The sequence below is a fragment of the Mus caroli genome, unplaced genomic scaffold (assembly GCF_978045245.1).
Source record: "Mus caroli unplaced genomic scaffold, Mus_caroli_1 scaffold_5, whole genome shotgun sequence".
NCBI classification, from domain to species: domain Eukaryota; kingdom Metazoa; phylum Chordata; class Mammalia; order Rodentia; family Muridae; genus Mus; species Mus caroli.
The window spans coordinates 118,507,276-118,523,228 of NW_028227260.1; positions in this window are offsets into that span (position 1 = coordinate 118,507,276).

A 15,953-nucleotide genomic window follows, 5' to 3' on the forward strand; every position below is an offset into this window, starting at 1 on the left:
TCTTAGATCTCTTCATTTTTCTATCATCAGCTTGTATATTCTCACAGGGAGACATGCCATCTCTACATTGGCCTAAGCCTTGTGTTTTTAACTCTAGTTTAGAAGCTTAGATTGGAGCTCCAATACTACTCTCGAGTACTTGTTGGGTTGTCGGCAGTTTCCTTTTTTCCTTAATTTGCTCATCTGTCAAGTTAAGTGGTTGGCATACATAACATATGTCCAAGACTCCTTCAAGCTCCCTGGCTGTGTGGCTTGCTGCTTCTAAATTCATGAGTCTTCTTATTGTGTGCAACAGAGGGCATCATTGATTGAGGGTCTCCCAGAACTTGTTCAGTAGATGCTCTGTTTTATTTTTGCAGTGTTTGGAATTTAACCTCAATGCAAGTTAATGTTAGTAGTCTATAACTGAGCTATATTTTATTCACACAAATAGGAAGTCATTTTTAGCTTTCTTCTTTAGTGAGCTATAAAATATCAGCAGAACTAGTTAATTATTTCAGGTTCTTAACTATAAGCCTAGTTTTTCAAATAAAAAGTTAAATAGCTCAACTTTAGCAGGAAGGGAAAAAAGCATTTGGGAACTGATTGTGTTTATCAGAGATTTTACATTAAAATGAATAGTAGTTCAGAAGTCAATGTGGCACTGAGTAGCTTCGCCTCTATTAAGACTCAAAAGAATCTTTTGTTCTTGTTTTTGTTTGTTTTTGGTTTTGTTTTTTTGAGACACAGTCTCTTTACATAGCCAGGCTGTCCTGCAACTCACTCTGTAGACCAGGCTGGACTTGAACTCAGAGATCCACCTGCCCCTGTCTCCCAAGTGCTGTGATTAAAAGTATGAGTCACTATGGCCAGCTGTAACAATAGTCTTCATCCTGGGTATGGTAGAGCATTTGCTGTGGGAAGTTACTTGCTTTGTTGTAGTCACAGAAGTGCAGTTGAGCTGTGAAAAAGAGGTTGGCCAATATTCAGAATTTGTAGCTCTGTTCTTCATGCTCCCACGATGCACTCTCATCAGCTTTTTGTATTGCCTTGAGTTATTGGATGGTATGGTGACCCATTTCTGTTCTGTCTTTTGCAAGCTCCCAGAGTTCCTAGAATAGAAGCAAGTTTCTTAGGCATCTGTATAACTAGCACTCAGTACAGGTATTCATGAGTCTCTTCTGAAGAACCGTGGAGCATCTCCTTACCACACAGCACATCAAATTTTATTTTTAGCAACCAGATCGTTCATTATGCTGCACTTTCGATGTCATCTACTTTTGACTCTGCTTCACAATCCTTTTTGGAGCCAAGGACTTAACATCCTTTTTATGTCACAGTGATTGGCAGAGAGGAGGTTCAAAGTAAATACTTATCTTGTGGATGTACAGATGACATTTTGCTTGCAAGGATACGTCTATGTGGTAATTCTCTCATTCCTGCCTTGTGAGACTCAGAGGCAAGTAGTGTTTTGCTAAATGTTTCGTCTAAGATTATTTCATCTCCATTATTTGTAAACTCACTGTATGGAGGAATATGAGATTCCTCTCTTCTTCATTCTTTTTTCCATGTACCCTGTTCATAGCAGTCTTTACATGTCTGCCTGTCTCTTGTGTGCCTTCAGATTTTACGTGGAAACTGAAGTCTTGATGTTTCTAGCTACTTAGCAGCCAGGAGTATTCTCTGTTGAGAACTGCAATGGCAATTCTCATCGATGATTTATGACACTATCAAAATATATTCATAGTCAGGTGGAGTGGCTTCTTCTTGTAATGCTGGCACTAGAGAGGCCGAGGCAGGAGAATTACTGAGTCCCAGACCTATATAGTGAGTTCCAGGGCAGCCCAAGCTACATACAAAGACCTTGTCTCAAAATAAAAACAAATAAATTAAATTAAGTGCTATAAGGAGAGAGAGAGAGAGAGAGAGAGAGAGAGAGAGAGAGAGAGAGAGAGAGAGAGAGAGAGAGAGAGAGAGAGAGAGGATAGGTAGTAGAATATAAGGGGTTTAAAAGTAGATCGAAAGACTATTCGTGTTTGGAGGGAGGGAACCTGCTCAGAGGAAGCAAGTATCCAGGGCATGCCATGCACACACACACACACACACACACACACACACACTGCTTTGTCTGAATACAACCTCCCTCCCCCATCCTACAGCTTCTCGCCAACTTCCATTGCTGACCTAACTCAAAAGACATGAATTTCCTATTTTTTCTTCTCTTCTGGATCTCCCTTCTTCCAGTAGCTGCCAAGATTTACGGCTTGCCTAGCTGTTATTCTCTCAAACTCTAGTAAAATGGTCCTTGAGCTTCAAAAGCATAGAGGAGAATGGGGGAATAGAGAGTGGTGGGATAATAAAAATAAAATACAGTGACAAATGTGTAAATGATAATTGGGGGCAAATATGAGCAAAGTGCTGTGATATTTATGTTTGAAAACATCACAATGAATCTTGTTATTTTAATCTTAATAAAGATGCATCATACATAACATTTCCTCAGAAACTTCAACAGTCCTTAAAGCTAAAGTGAAGCTATGGTATATACAGCATATATATTTGAATCTTTAAAAAAATTGTTCAGGTCCTATACCTCTTTACATTTTTTATTATATGTATTTGTGTGTGTGTGTGTGTGTGTGTGTGTGTGCATGGCATGCCTAGGCAGAAGGTATCTTGTAGGAGTCAGTTTTCTCCTACCATGTAGGTTCCTGGGGAAGAATTCAGGTTATCAAGTTTGGTAGCAAGCAGCTTTACCTACTCAGCCATCTACTTGGCATTCCTCTACATATTCTGATTCAGACTTAATCCATTTCTATTTAAGTCATCATTTATAGATAAGAACTTGGTGCTATTTGGCCATCGTTTTCTGACTGTTTGTAGTCCCTTAGTTCTATTATTTACTTTGTTTAAGTTGTATCATTTTTCCTTATTTTCTGTATATCAATCATATATTTGCTTATTATGGGTATCATGAGACTAAAAAAGTCTTTAATCTTGTAACAATTTATCTTCAACAGATGATGGCATATTGACCACATATCTATAATAACCATGAACTTTAATCACATCTTTTCTCTGTATTTTGTGTTACTGATGTCAGAGTTTATACTTTTTATTTTTATTTTTTTTTAAAGACAGGGTTTCTCTGGGTATCCCTGGCTCTCCTGGAACTCACTCAGTAGACCAGGCTGGCATTGAACTTAGAAATCCACCTGCTTCTGCCTCCCAAGTGCTAGGATTAAAGGTGTGCACCACCACTGCCTGGCTGAGTTTATACTTAAAAAAAAATCCTAGTAATAGGCTCCTGTGAAGCTCAGACTACCCTCAACTTATTATATAGTGGAGGCTGTCCTTAATCTCCTGATCTCCCTCTCTCTATGTCCCAAACATTGACATTGTAGGTGTGCACCACCACTCCCGGCTCAAAATGTATACTTTTAGTGGGTGTTTATCCCACCAACAAAATGTTGCTATGGTTATTTAAAAATACTGTTGTCTTTTCATGTTAAAAAACATCTGGATATTAAACATTAAAAAACTCATCTGGAGAAATGGATCAGCACTTAAAAGCACAGGTTGCTCTTTCAGAGGACCTGGGCTTGATTCTCAGAATCCAGCTAACAGCCATCTATAAATCTATTACCAGGGTATCTGACACCCTCTTTAGGATTCTGTGGGCACTGTGTGCATATGGTTCACAGACATACATGCAAACAAAACACATACACAAATAAAATAAAAGTGAATAAATCTTTTAAGAATGTTTAGGTTTATTTGTGTGCATGTATGTGAGCGTACCTGCTTGTCTGTATGTGCACCAGATACATGCATGTACCTTTGGAGGTCAGAAGAGGGCATAGGAACCCCAGGAACTGGATTTATAGGCGGTTGTGTGATTCCTGATTTGTATGCTAGGAACCAAACCCTGGTCTTCTGTAAGAGGAGCAGGTACTCTTAATCTCTGAATTCAGTTTAAAGAGTCCTTTTAGCCTTTCTCCCAAAGTTAACAGGAGTTTATGCACTGCTTTTATGGTATGAGAATATTTTGGTTTTACTATATTTTTATCTTTATAGCATGCTTTATAGTATCATAAGTTTTCATGTTATTTATTTTTTGATATGATTTGAGGGACTCTAACATTTTTTTATAGGGCAAGTCCACTGGCTCCTTCAACCTTTATTTGTCCAGGAGTCTTTTCTTTCCTTTGTTAGGTATAGCTTTCCTAGCTGTGTTACAAAATTTCTAACTTTGGATATATCATAGCATATCAACTTTTATCTTGGCCTTCATGGTTTCTTTATAGATATCTCTGAATGTTCCTTTGAATGTGATAAGCTGCTTATATCTTCGTATCATCCAAGATTGTTTTGATTTCCAGTGGCAGGCAACAGAGTCAGAGACAGTCCCTGCTCCAATTGTTAGGGGACCCACATGAAGACCAAGCTGTACATCTGCTACAAATGTGTAGGTGGCCTAGGTCTAGCCCCTTCATACTCTTTGCTTGGTGATTCAGCCTCTGGGAGCATCCATGGGCCCAGCTTAGTTGACTCTGTAGGTCTTCTTGTGGTGTCCTTGACCCCTCCTGCTTGCTCAATTCTATTCCCCACTCTTCCAAGACTCATCAATCTCTGCCTGATGTTTGACTGTGGGTCTCTGCATCTGTTTCCATCTGCTGCTCAATGAAGCCTCTCAGGAGACAGTTTTGCTAGGCTCCTGTCTGCAAGCATAGCAGAGAGAGCCAACCCCGGACACTGTTAATGATACTCTGCTATGCTTGTAGAGAGGAGCCTAGCACAACTGTGTTCTGAGAGACTCCTCCCAGCAGCTTACTGAAACAGATGCAGAGACCCACAGCAAAACATTAAACAGAGCTGCTTCTTTTTTAATGCTCATTTCATGACTCTTCTAATATGCATACCACTTGGTAGATGCTTTCTCATACTATTCTATTCTGAATCTTTTCCCTTCTTTCCTCCCTTTTGTTCCCATGAATCATTTCAAATGGCCAGGATTTGTGATGCATGACCGGTTCTTATGTCCAATTAAGTCTTGGTGTTAACAGTCTTGATAACATTTTTCATTTCAGACATTTTGTCCTTCACTTTTACTTTCTGTTTCACTGACTTCTTGTGGTTTCTCCTTCACCTTTGAACTTCTTTCATGCATGAGTTGTTTTCTGATTTTGTTTATTTATCTTTTTATTTTCTCCAGCAGTAACCTGGGTTCTCGAAGAAGATTATATATATATTTTTGGTCATGTTATAGATTGCCCTTCACAATAGCATCTGGGATGAGTGCTTCTTTTTGCTCCTTTGGTGCTCTCATCTTTTCCTGATTATTTATGATCCTTATGGCTATGCACTGGTGTCCGCACGCTTGAAGACATGGCCCCTTCCAACAATATTTACAGATGGGTTTAGAGATTCTAGATGTACCAGCTGGCAGTATCAATTGGCAGGCTTATTATTTAGTCTCTCACAGGCTGGGTGGTACCTGGGTCATCAATTGGATCAGAGGGTTCCCTTAGTCCACAGGTGTCTGGTATTTGAGTTGTGGGAGTTGAGTACTGGGTTTCACTGGAGTGGGTCTATCAACTGGGCATGTGAGTATCTAGTTGCTGTGTTCAAAAAGCTCCATGAACTTTGGTCCATGGAACAGGCTTAGTGCTAGGTGGACATGGAGCCTTAATTTCTGAGGTCACCAGGGTGGGACTGGTACTGTGACCTACAAGCTACATTACCTGCACACTTTGCTCTCTTTCTCACATGTTGAGCTATCTATCCCGTCTATGTGATAATTATTGAGGCGGGAATGACATGAACTGCAGTTATCTTTTGCAACGTTTTCAATGTGCCTGTTATTATTTCTGTTTCTACTCAGGTTTTGAAATAATTAACCTTGTTTTTTTTTTTTTTTTTGATCTCAGAGAGGTAAAGAGGTAATTCTGTCTAAGAAGTTTTCTAAGCTTGTGTCTCTGAAAGGAAACAAGTTCTAGGAAGTCCTGTTCTATGAACTTACTAACATCATGCTCTTTTATGAAATTCTTTTATGTTCTCACTAGGATACAAGTATATACACACAAGAGATAATTCTGCTCTTAAATGTTGACCCCTAGTGACTTAGGAATGCTTACTAACTAGAGTTTATTATTCTGTGCCCCCATTCATGTTAAGATGAGATTTTCCTGCTAGAATTCCTTAAAAACTAGTTTCTGTTGGACCCTCCAACCCTACATTGTATACAACAATGGACACAGCCTGACTTATCAGGTTGGGCATCCCAAAGCACTAGGCTGACTTTCTCTCTTTCAGGAAAAAGAATATGATTTCAGTGGCCACATTTTTAAGTACTCTCTTGCTGTTCTGAGCAGTGCTAGAAAGCAGGAGAACAGTAGCCATCTAATGGTGTTGCAGGACATGCGTACTTGTATGAGTTCTACTTTTAGTCCTTCAAAAACTTACTGAATGCCTCAGTGATTGAGCTAAATCATCTCCCTGGGGCTTGGCCTTCTTATCTTACAAGGGAGTAATAGACTGGAGTATGAGTTCTGCAAACCTGTTGTCCATTCAGTTCCAGGACTGTATACAAATTAGTACAAAATCATTGCACTGCATAAAAATATATGCATTCGTAACCCTACAGAAAGTAACAGCCTTGCTGCAAACCATAAGTATGGGTGGAAGCTGATCATCAATATTACATGCTTGCAGACAAATGCTCTGAGAAGTGTGGGGATTTAAAATAATCATAAAAGAGGGTTTTTATTGCAGCATTCATATCCCAGAAAATATTCAATAAAATGTATGTCCTTAGGGCTGGATAGATGACTCAGCAATCAAAAGGGTTTGTTGCCTTTTTAGAGGATATAGGAGTTCAATTTCCAGCATCCACATAGTGGCTTGCAACTCATTGGTAACTCCAGTTCCTGAGAATCTGACATTTTCTTCTGGCCTCTGTGGGTACCAGACATGCATGTGGCACACATATATACATGTAAACAAAACATAAAATAAAATAAACAAGTCTAAAAACTTGCATCCTTTAAGAGGAACACAACACTGAAAACAAAATTAAAATTGGTCTTCACAGGTCACAGGGGAGCAATTGTGTCTTGTAAAGATGTCGGGATAATAAATAAAATTTAAAACAAAAATAAACAAAAGTGAACAGAAAGTTGAAAGAAGGCTAATTATAAGTCAAAGAAAGCTATGCATCTACCAGAAACACACACACACACACACACACAACCTGCATATGACTGTCTAGAACAAGGCAGGAATGATTAAAGAACTATCATGCAAAGAAACACAACTTCGAGGATTTATGTCAGGAATTCTCCAGTTTTGTTGTATAAAAGAAACAGGGATTTTTAAAATTCCTAATATATGGTTAGGACCTGTGCCAGTTCCATCACAACGGCTAAGGATGGGAGCCAAGCATTTTAATTAATTAATTAATTAATTAATTAATTAATTAATTTTTAATATTTTTATTACATATTTTCCTCAATTACATTTCCAATTCTATCCCAAAAGTCCCCCATACCCTCACCCCCACTTCCCTACCCACCCATTCCCATTTTTTGGGCCCTGGCGTTCCCCAAGCATTTTTAAGTCCCCTGGTAAGATTGTAAGAAGCGAGACCTGGGAACTAGTGGCTTAACTGATCGATACAGAAATCACCATCTTTCCCTAAAGCCTCTGAGGAGGCATAAATGGCAAGGAAGCCTTTGAGCACCTGGGGTTATTTATTCAATCAATACTCGGGGTAAGATTCATGGTTATTAGGATTCTTGAATCTTCCTTGCAATCATGGGCTTTGTTCTTCCCCGAGAAGCATCTCTTCATTATTTTAGCATCATATAAGAAATGGAAGTTTCTGAAGAAACCAAGGAGAGTGACTCCCAAACTTCTTTATTGGAGGAGACCTGGGAGGGGAGGGGTGGAGGTGGTGTTGACACACACAGTGTATTGCAGCTGCTCTGTAGAGCAACACACAATACCTGGGCTGTGTGTTTGTTTAGGATGATGAATGCAGGCTGTGAGGCAAGGTGAAAGCCATCACTTGTTAGCACTGTGAGGGAGGAAGGAATGCAAATTTCCTTTCTGGTTAAGGTGACTTTTAGCAAAAGAGAGAGGAAGGTGGGAGTCTCACTACCTGAAGCTTCTTAGCACCATTTTTCTCTACACATGCATTCACACATTTGTCAGGTTGAAACCATGTAAGTTTTCCTGTAATTATATATTTGCCAACTGTGGTATGCATTTATGTATTTCAATGTGATGGCATACTTTTTAGATATAATACTCAATGGATGAATAAGGCCAAAGATCCATTATCTAAAACATTTAATTTCTTTGTGACAAGAACATCTGAACTTGATTCTGAGTGACAGACACTGCAAAGGTCCTCATTCCTTTATTTTATTTTATTTTATTTTATTTTATTTTATTTTATTTTATTCGAGACATAGTTTCTCTGTGTAGTCCTGGCTGTCCTGGAACTCACTCTGTAGACCAGGCTGGCCTCGAACTCAGAAATTCGCCTGCCTCTGCCTCCCAAGTGCTGGGATCAAAGGTGTGTGCCATCACGCCCGGCCCCTCATTCCTTTATGAGTTGCAGTGACCATGATAGCAGTTTACCCCAAGTTCTAATTCATGGTTCTTATGAGAACTTCCATAGGCTTTACCTAACATCTTCACATTTTCTGGTCTCCTCACTTCCAGAAGCAAAAATGTACCCTCTGCATTTATCCCCTATTTTTCACATAATGTATCCTGATTTCTATTTCCCCTCCTCCATTTCTCCTAAGTCCTCCTTCCCTCCCCTTACACCTGGATCTATCCCTTTTTTGCTTTCTATTAGAAAACAAACAGGCTCCTAAGGCATAATAATGCAATGCAATGCAGTACAGTACAATACAATAAAGTACAGTACAATAAAATATAAAGCAAAAATTAACACACTAGAATTGAACAAAACAAATAGGAGGAAAAGAAACTAAGAGAAGGCAGAAGAATGAGAGACCAACTCATTCACTTATTTAGGAATCCTATAAAATCACTAAACTGGAAGCTATAATATAGTGCAGACCTGCGCAGGCTGTGGGCATGATGCCTTAGTCTCTGAGAGTTCATATTAGTTTTGCTCATGGGATTCAAAGGGCCTTGTTTTTTTGGTGTACTACATCACCTCTGGCTCTTTTAAAAAATATTATTATTTGATATTTTCTTTATTTACATTTCAAATGCTGTCCCAAAAGTTCCCTGCAGCTAGAGACAGGAGCTCTGTGGGTACTGGTTAGTTCATATTGTTGTTCCACCTATTGGGTTGCAGATCCCCTTCAGCTCCTTGGGTACTTTCTCTAGCTCCTCCATTGGGGGCCCTGTGTTCCATCTTATAGATGACTGTGAGCATCCACTTCTGTATTTGCCAGGCCCTGGCATAGCCTCACAAGAGACAGCTATAACAGGGTCCTTTCAGCAAAATCTTGGCTCTTACGTTCTTTCTGCCTCCTTTTCTGCAAAGGTTTCCTGAGCTCTGAGGGGAGGCATTTGATGGAGTCGTTATATTTAGAGCTGTGTGTTCCAATGTCTTTCACTCTCTGCATAATGTTTTGCTGTGGGTCTCTATTTGTTCCCATCTGCTGCAGGAGAAAGTTTCTCTGATCATGATGATGATGATGGCTGAATCTAGGCACTGAATCAAAGCACTATATTTACAAATATAGCACAATGTCATTATGTCATCTGAGGGTTACATTTTTTTTTTTTTTGCAGCAGTAGTTTTTGGTTTTATCCTAGGTCTCTGGGATATTTAATCTTTGGTGGTTCTTGGTCACCAAGGGTGTGGGTTCAATTTCATGGAGTAGACCTTAAGTTAAATCAGACATTGGTTGGTTACTCCTGCAAGCTTTATGCCACCATTGCCATCGCATATCTTGCAGGCAGGGCAGCCTTGTAGATCAAAGGGATTGTGGTTGGATCGCTATTTCCATTTTTTTTATGGTAGTGTGCAGAGTACCTTTCTATACCAAAGATGCTATCATGTGCCGGGAGAAGACTCTATGTAGGTACCAGTTTGACTGAGAGATGCCCAGGTTAGCCTCTGTCTTTGCTATTATTTAGCAATTTAATTTAGATCACTTTCACATAAGTATATACTTTAGGAAGATTCTGTTATATCCAGTCTCTATACCATCCATCAAATAGTCCTTAATTTTATCTGTCTTTCCCAATATTTTTTATCTGACCTCTATCTCCCTTCCCCCTTTTCACTTGTTCCTCCCATTCCAGCTCTGCTGCCACATCCATACATAACCATCTATTTTACTTCCTCTTCTAAGGGAGATCCCACTCTTCTAGTCCCTTATTCTTTACCTAACCTCTGTGGTTAAATAGAATTTAGCTTGGCTATCAATGACGTGAGATAACATCAACATCTAAGTGACTACATAAGATATTTGTATTTCTGGGTCTCAGTTACCTCCCTTGGGTTTTCTTTGTTTTTCGACTAGCTTCATCTATTTGCCTACAAATTTCATGATGCCATTTTTAACACCTGAGTGATATATATTCTGTGTACCAAGTTTCCTTTATTCATTCTTCTGTTGAAGAACATCTAGATTGTTTCCAATTTCTTGCTATTATGAATAGAGAGAGCAGCAATGAACATGGTGGAGTAATTGTGTCTGTGGTAGGATGAACATTCTTTGGTTATATGCCCAAGAATGGTATAACTGGATATATTTTTTTTTAAGAAATAATTTTTTATTAGGTATTTTCCTCATTTACATTTCCAATGCTATCCAAAAAGTCCCCAATACACTCCCCCACAACACCCCTACCCACCCACTCCCACTTTTTGTCCCTGGCATTCCCCTGTACTGAGGCATATAAAGTTTGCAAGTCCAATGGGACTCTCTTCCCAGTGATGGCCGAATAGGCCATCTTTTGATACATATGCAGCTAGAGTCAAGAACTCTGGGGTACTGGTTAGTTCATCATGTTGTTCCAACTATAGGGTTGCAGATCCCTTTAGCTCCTTGGGTACTTTCTCTAGCTCCTCCATTGGGGGCCCTGTGATCCATCCAATAGCTGACTGTGAGCATTCACTTCTGTGTTTGCTAGGCCCTGGGATTGTCTCACAAGAGACAGCTATATCTGGGTCCTTTCAGAAAATCTTGCTAGTGTATGCAATGGTGGCAGCGTTTGGAAGCTGATTATGGGATGGATCCCTGGATATGGCAGTCTTTAGATGGTCCATCCTTTCGTCACAGCTCCAAACTTTATCTCTGTAACTCATTGCATGGGTGTTTTGTTCCCAATTCTAAGACGGGGCACAGTATCCACACTTTGGTCTTCATTCTTCTTGAGTTTCATGTGTTTAACAAATTGTATCTTATATCTTGGGTATCCTAAGTTTTTGGGCTAATATCTACTTACCAGTGAGTACATATTGTGTGAGTTCCTTTGTGATTGTGTTACCTCACTCAGGATGATGCCCTCCAGGTCCACCCATTTGCCTAGGAATTTCATAAATTCATTCCTTTTAATAGCTGAGTAGTTTTACCATATTTTTTGTATCCATTCCTCTGTTGAGGGGCATCTGGGTTCTTTCCAGCTTCTGGCTATTATAAATAGGGCTGCTATGAACATAGTGGAGCATGTGTCCTTCTTACCGGTTGGAACATCTTCTGGATATATGCCCAGGAGAGGTATTGCAGGATCCTCTGGTAGTATTATGTCCAATTTTCTGAGTAACCACCAGACTGACCTCCAGAGTGGTTGTACAAGCTTGCAATCCCACCAACAATGAAGGAGTGTTCCTCTTTCTCCACATCCTCGCCAGCATCTGCTGTCACCTGAATTTTTGATCTTAGCCATTCTGACTGGTGTGAGGTGGAATCTCAGTGTTGTTTTGATTTGCATTTCCCTGATGATGAAGTATGTTGAACATTTTCTCAGGTGCTTCTATGCCATTCGTTATTCCTCAGGTGAGAATTCTTTGTTCAGTTCTGAGCCCCATTTTTTAATGGGGTTATTTGATTTTCTGGAGTCCACCTTCTTTTTTTTTTCTTTCTTTTTTTTTTATTACATATTTTCCTCAATTACATTTCCAATGCTATCCCAAAAGTCCCCAATACCGCCCCCCACTTCCCTACCCTCCCATTCCCATTCTTTTGGCCCTGGCAATCCCCTATATTGGGGCATATAAAGTTTGCAAGTCCAATGGGCCTCTCTTTCCAGTGATGGCCGACTAGGCCATCTTTCGATACATATGCAGCTAGAGACAAGAGCTCCGGGGTACTGGTTAGTTCATCATGTTGTTCCAACTATAGGGTTGCAGATCCCTTTAGCTCCTTGGGTACTTTCTCTAGCTTCTCCATTGGGAGCCCTGTGATCCATCCAATAGCTGACTGTGAGCATCCACTCCTGTGTTTGCTAGGCCCCTGCATAGTCTCACAAGAGACAGCTATCTTTGGGTCCTTTCAGCAAAATCTTGCTAGTGTATGCAATGGTGTCAGCGTTTAGAAGCTGATTATGGGATGGATCCCTGGATACGGCAGTCTCTAGATGGTCCATCCTTTCATCACAGCTCCGAACTTTGTCTCTGTAACTCCTTCCCTGGGTGTTTTGTTCCCAATTCTAAGAAGGGGCACAGTGTCCACATTTTGGTCTTCGTTCTTCTTGAGTTTCATGCGTTTAGCAAATTGTATCTTATATCTTGGGTATCCTAAGTTTTGGGCTAATATCCACTTATCAGTGAATACATATTGTGTGAGTTCCTTTGTGATTGTGTTACCTCACTCAAGATGATGCCCTCCAGGTCCATCCATTTGGCTAGGAATTTCATAAATTCATTCTTTTTAATAGCTGAGTAGTACTCCATTGTGTAAATGTACCATAATTTCTGTATCCATTCCTCTGTTGAGGGACATCTGGGTTCTTTCCAGCTTCTGGCTATTATAAATAGGGCTGCTATGAACATAGTGGAGCATGTGTCCTTCTTACCGGTTGGAACATCTTCTGGATATATGCCCAGGAGAGGTATTGCAGGATCCTCTGGTAGTATTATGTCCAATTTTCTGAGTAACCACCAAACTGACCTCCAGAGTGGTTGTACAAGCTTGCAATCCCACCAACAATGAAGGAGTGTTCCTCTTTCTCCACATCCTCGCCAGCATCTGCTGTCACCTGCATTTTTGATCTTAGCCATTCTGACTGGTGTGAGGTGGAATCTCAGTGTTGTTTTGATTTGCATTTCCCTGATGATGAAGTATGTTGAACATTTTCTCAGGTGCTTCTATGCCATTCGTTATTCCTCAGGTGAGAATTCTTTGTTCAGTTCTGAGCCCCATTTTTTAATGGGGTTATTTGATTTTCTGGAGTCCACCTTCTTTTTTTTTTTTTTCTTTCTTTTTTTTTTATTACATATTTTCCTCAATTACATTTCCAATGCTATCCCAAAAGTCCCCAATACCGCCCCCCACTTCCCTACCCTCCCATTCCCATTCTTTTGGCCCTGGCAATCCCCTATATTGGGGCATATAAAGTTTGCAAGTCCAATGGGCCTCTCTTTCCAGTGATGGCCGACTAGGCCATCTTTCGATACATATGCAGCTAGAGACAAGAGCTCCGGGGTACTGGTTAGTTCATCATGTTGTTCCAACTATAGGGTTGCAGATCCCTTTAGCTCCTTGGGTACTTTCTCTAGCTTCTCCATTGGGAGCCCTGTGATCCATCCAATAGCTGACTGTGAGCATCCACTCCTGTGTTTGCTAGGCCCCTGCATAGTCTCACAAGAGACAGCTATATTTGGGTCCTTTCAGCAAAATCTTGCTAGTGTATGCAATGGTGTCAGCGTTTAGAAGCTGATTATGGCTTTTTTTTTTTTTTAATATTTTATTAGCTTTTTTTTTAGTTTGGTTTTCTCTCTCTCTCTCTTTTTTTTTTTAAGATTTATTTATTTATTATACGTAAGTACACTGTAGCTGTCTTCAGACACACCAGAAGAGGGTGCCAGATCTCATTATGGATGGTTGTGAGCCACTATGTGGTTGCTGGGATTTGAACTCAGGACCTCTGGAAGAACAGTCAGTGCTCTTAACCGCTGAGCCATCTCTCCAGCCCCTAGAAGCTGATTATGGGATGGATCCCTGGATACGGCAGTCTCTAGATGGTCCATCCTTTCATCACAGCTCCGAACTTTGTCTCTGTAACTCCTTCCCTGGGTGTTTTGTTCCCAATTCTAAGAAGGGGCACAGTGTCCACATTTTGGTCTTCGTTCTTCTTGAGTTTCATGCGTTTAGCAAATTGTATCTTATATCTTGGGTATCCTAAGTTTTGGGCTAATATCCACTTATCAGTGAATACATATTGTGTGAGTTCCTTTGTGATTGTGTTACCTCACTCAAGATGATGCCCTCCAGGTCCATCCATTTGGCTAGGAATTTCATAAATTCATTCTTTTTAATAGCTGAGTAGTACTCCATTGTGTAAATGTACCATAATTTCTGTATCCATTCCTCTGTTGAGGGACATCTGGGTTCTTTCCAGCTTCTGGCTATTATAAATAGGGCTGCTATGAACATAGTGGAGCATGTGTCCTTCTTACCGGTTGGAACATCTTCTGGATATATGCCCAGGAGAGGTATTGCAGGATCCTCTGGTAGTATTATGTCCAATTTTCTGAGTAACCACCAAACTGACCTCCAGAGTGGTTGTACAAGCTTGCAATCCCACCAACAATGAAGGAGTGTTCCTCTTTCTCCACATCCTCGCCAGCATCTGCTGTCACCTGAATTTTTGATCTTAGCCATTCTGACTGGTGTGAGGTGGAATCTCAGTGTTGTTTTGATTTGCATTTCCCTGATGATGAAGTATGTTGAACATTTTCTCAGGTGCTTCTATGCCATTCGCTATTCCTCAGGTGAGAATTCTTTGTTCAGTTCTGAGCCCCATTTTTTAATGGGGTTATTTGATTTTCTGGAGTCCACCTTCTTGAGTTCTTTATATATACTGGATATTAGTCCCCTATCTGATTTAGGATAGGTAAAGATCCTTTCCCAATCTGTTGGTGGTCTTTTTGTCTTATTGACGGTGTCTTTTGCCTTGCAGAAGCTTTGCAATTTTATGAGGTCCCATGTATGGATTCTCGTTCTTACAGCACAAGCTATTGCTGTTCTATTCAGGAATTTTTCCCCTGTAACCATATCTTTGAGCTTTTCCCTACTTTCTCCTCTATAAGTTTCAGTGTCTCTGGTTTTATAAGGAGTTCCTTAATCCACTTAGATTTGACCTTAGTACAAGGGGATAGGAATGGATCAATTCGCATTCTTCTACATGATAACCGCCAGTTGTGCCAGCACCATTTGTTGAAAATGCTGTCTTTTTTTTTCCACTGTATGGTTTTTGCTCCCTTGTCAAACATCAAGTGACCATAGGTGTGTGGGTTCATCTCAGGGCCTTCAATTCTGTTCTATTGGTCTACTTGTCTGTCACTATACCAGTACCATGCAGTTTTTATCACAATTGTTCTGTAGTACAGCTTTAGGTCAGGCATGGTGATTCCACCAGAGGTTCTTTTATCCTTGAGAAGAGTTTTTGGTATCCTAGGTTTTTTGTTGTTCCAGATGAATTTGCAGATTGCGCTTTCTAATTCCTTGAAGAATTGAGTTGGAATTTTGATGGGGATTGCATTGAATCTGTAGATTGATTTTTGGCAAGATAGCCATTTTTACAATGTTGATCCTGCCAATCCATGAGCATGGGAGATCTTTCCATCTTCTGAGAACTTCTTTAATTTCTTTCTTCAGAGACTTGAAGTTCTTGTCATACAGATCTTTCACTTCCTTAGTTAGAGTCACGCCAAGGTATTTTATATTGTTTGTGACTATTGAGAAGGGTGTTGTTTCCCTAATTTCTTTCTCAGCCTGTTTATCCTTCGTGTACAGAAAAGCCATTGACTT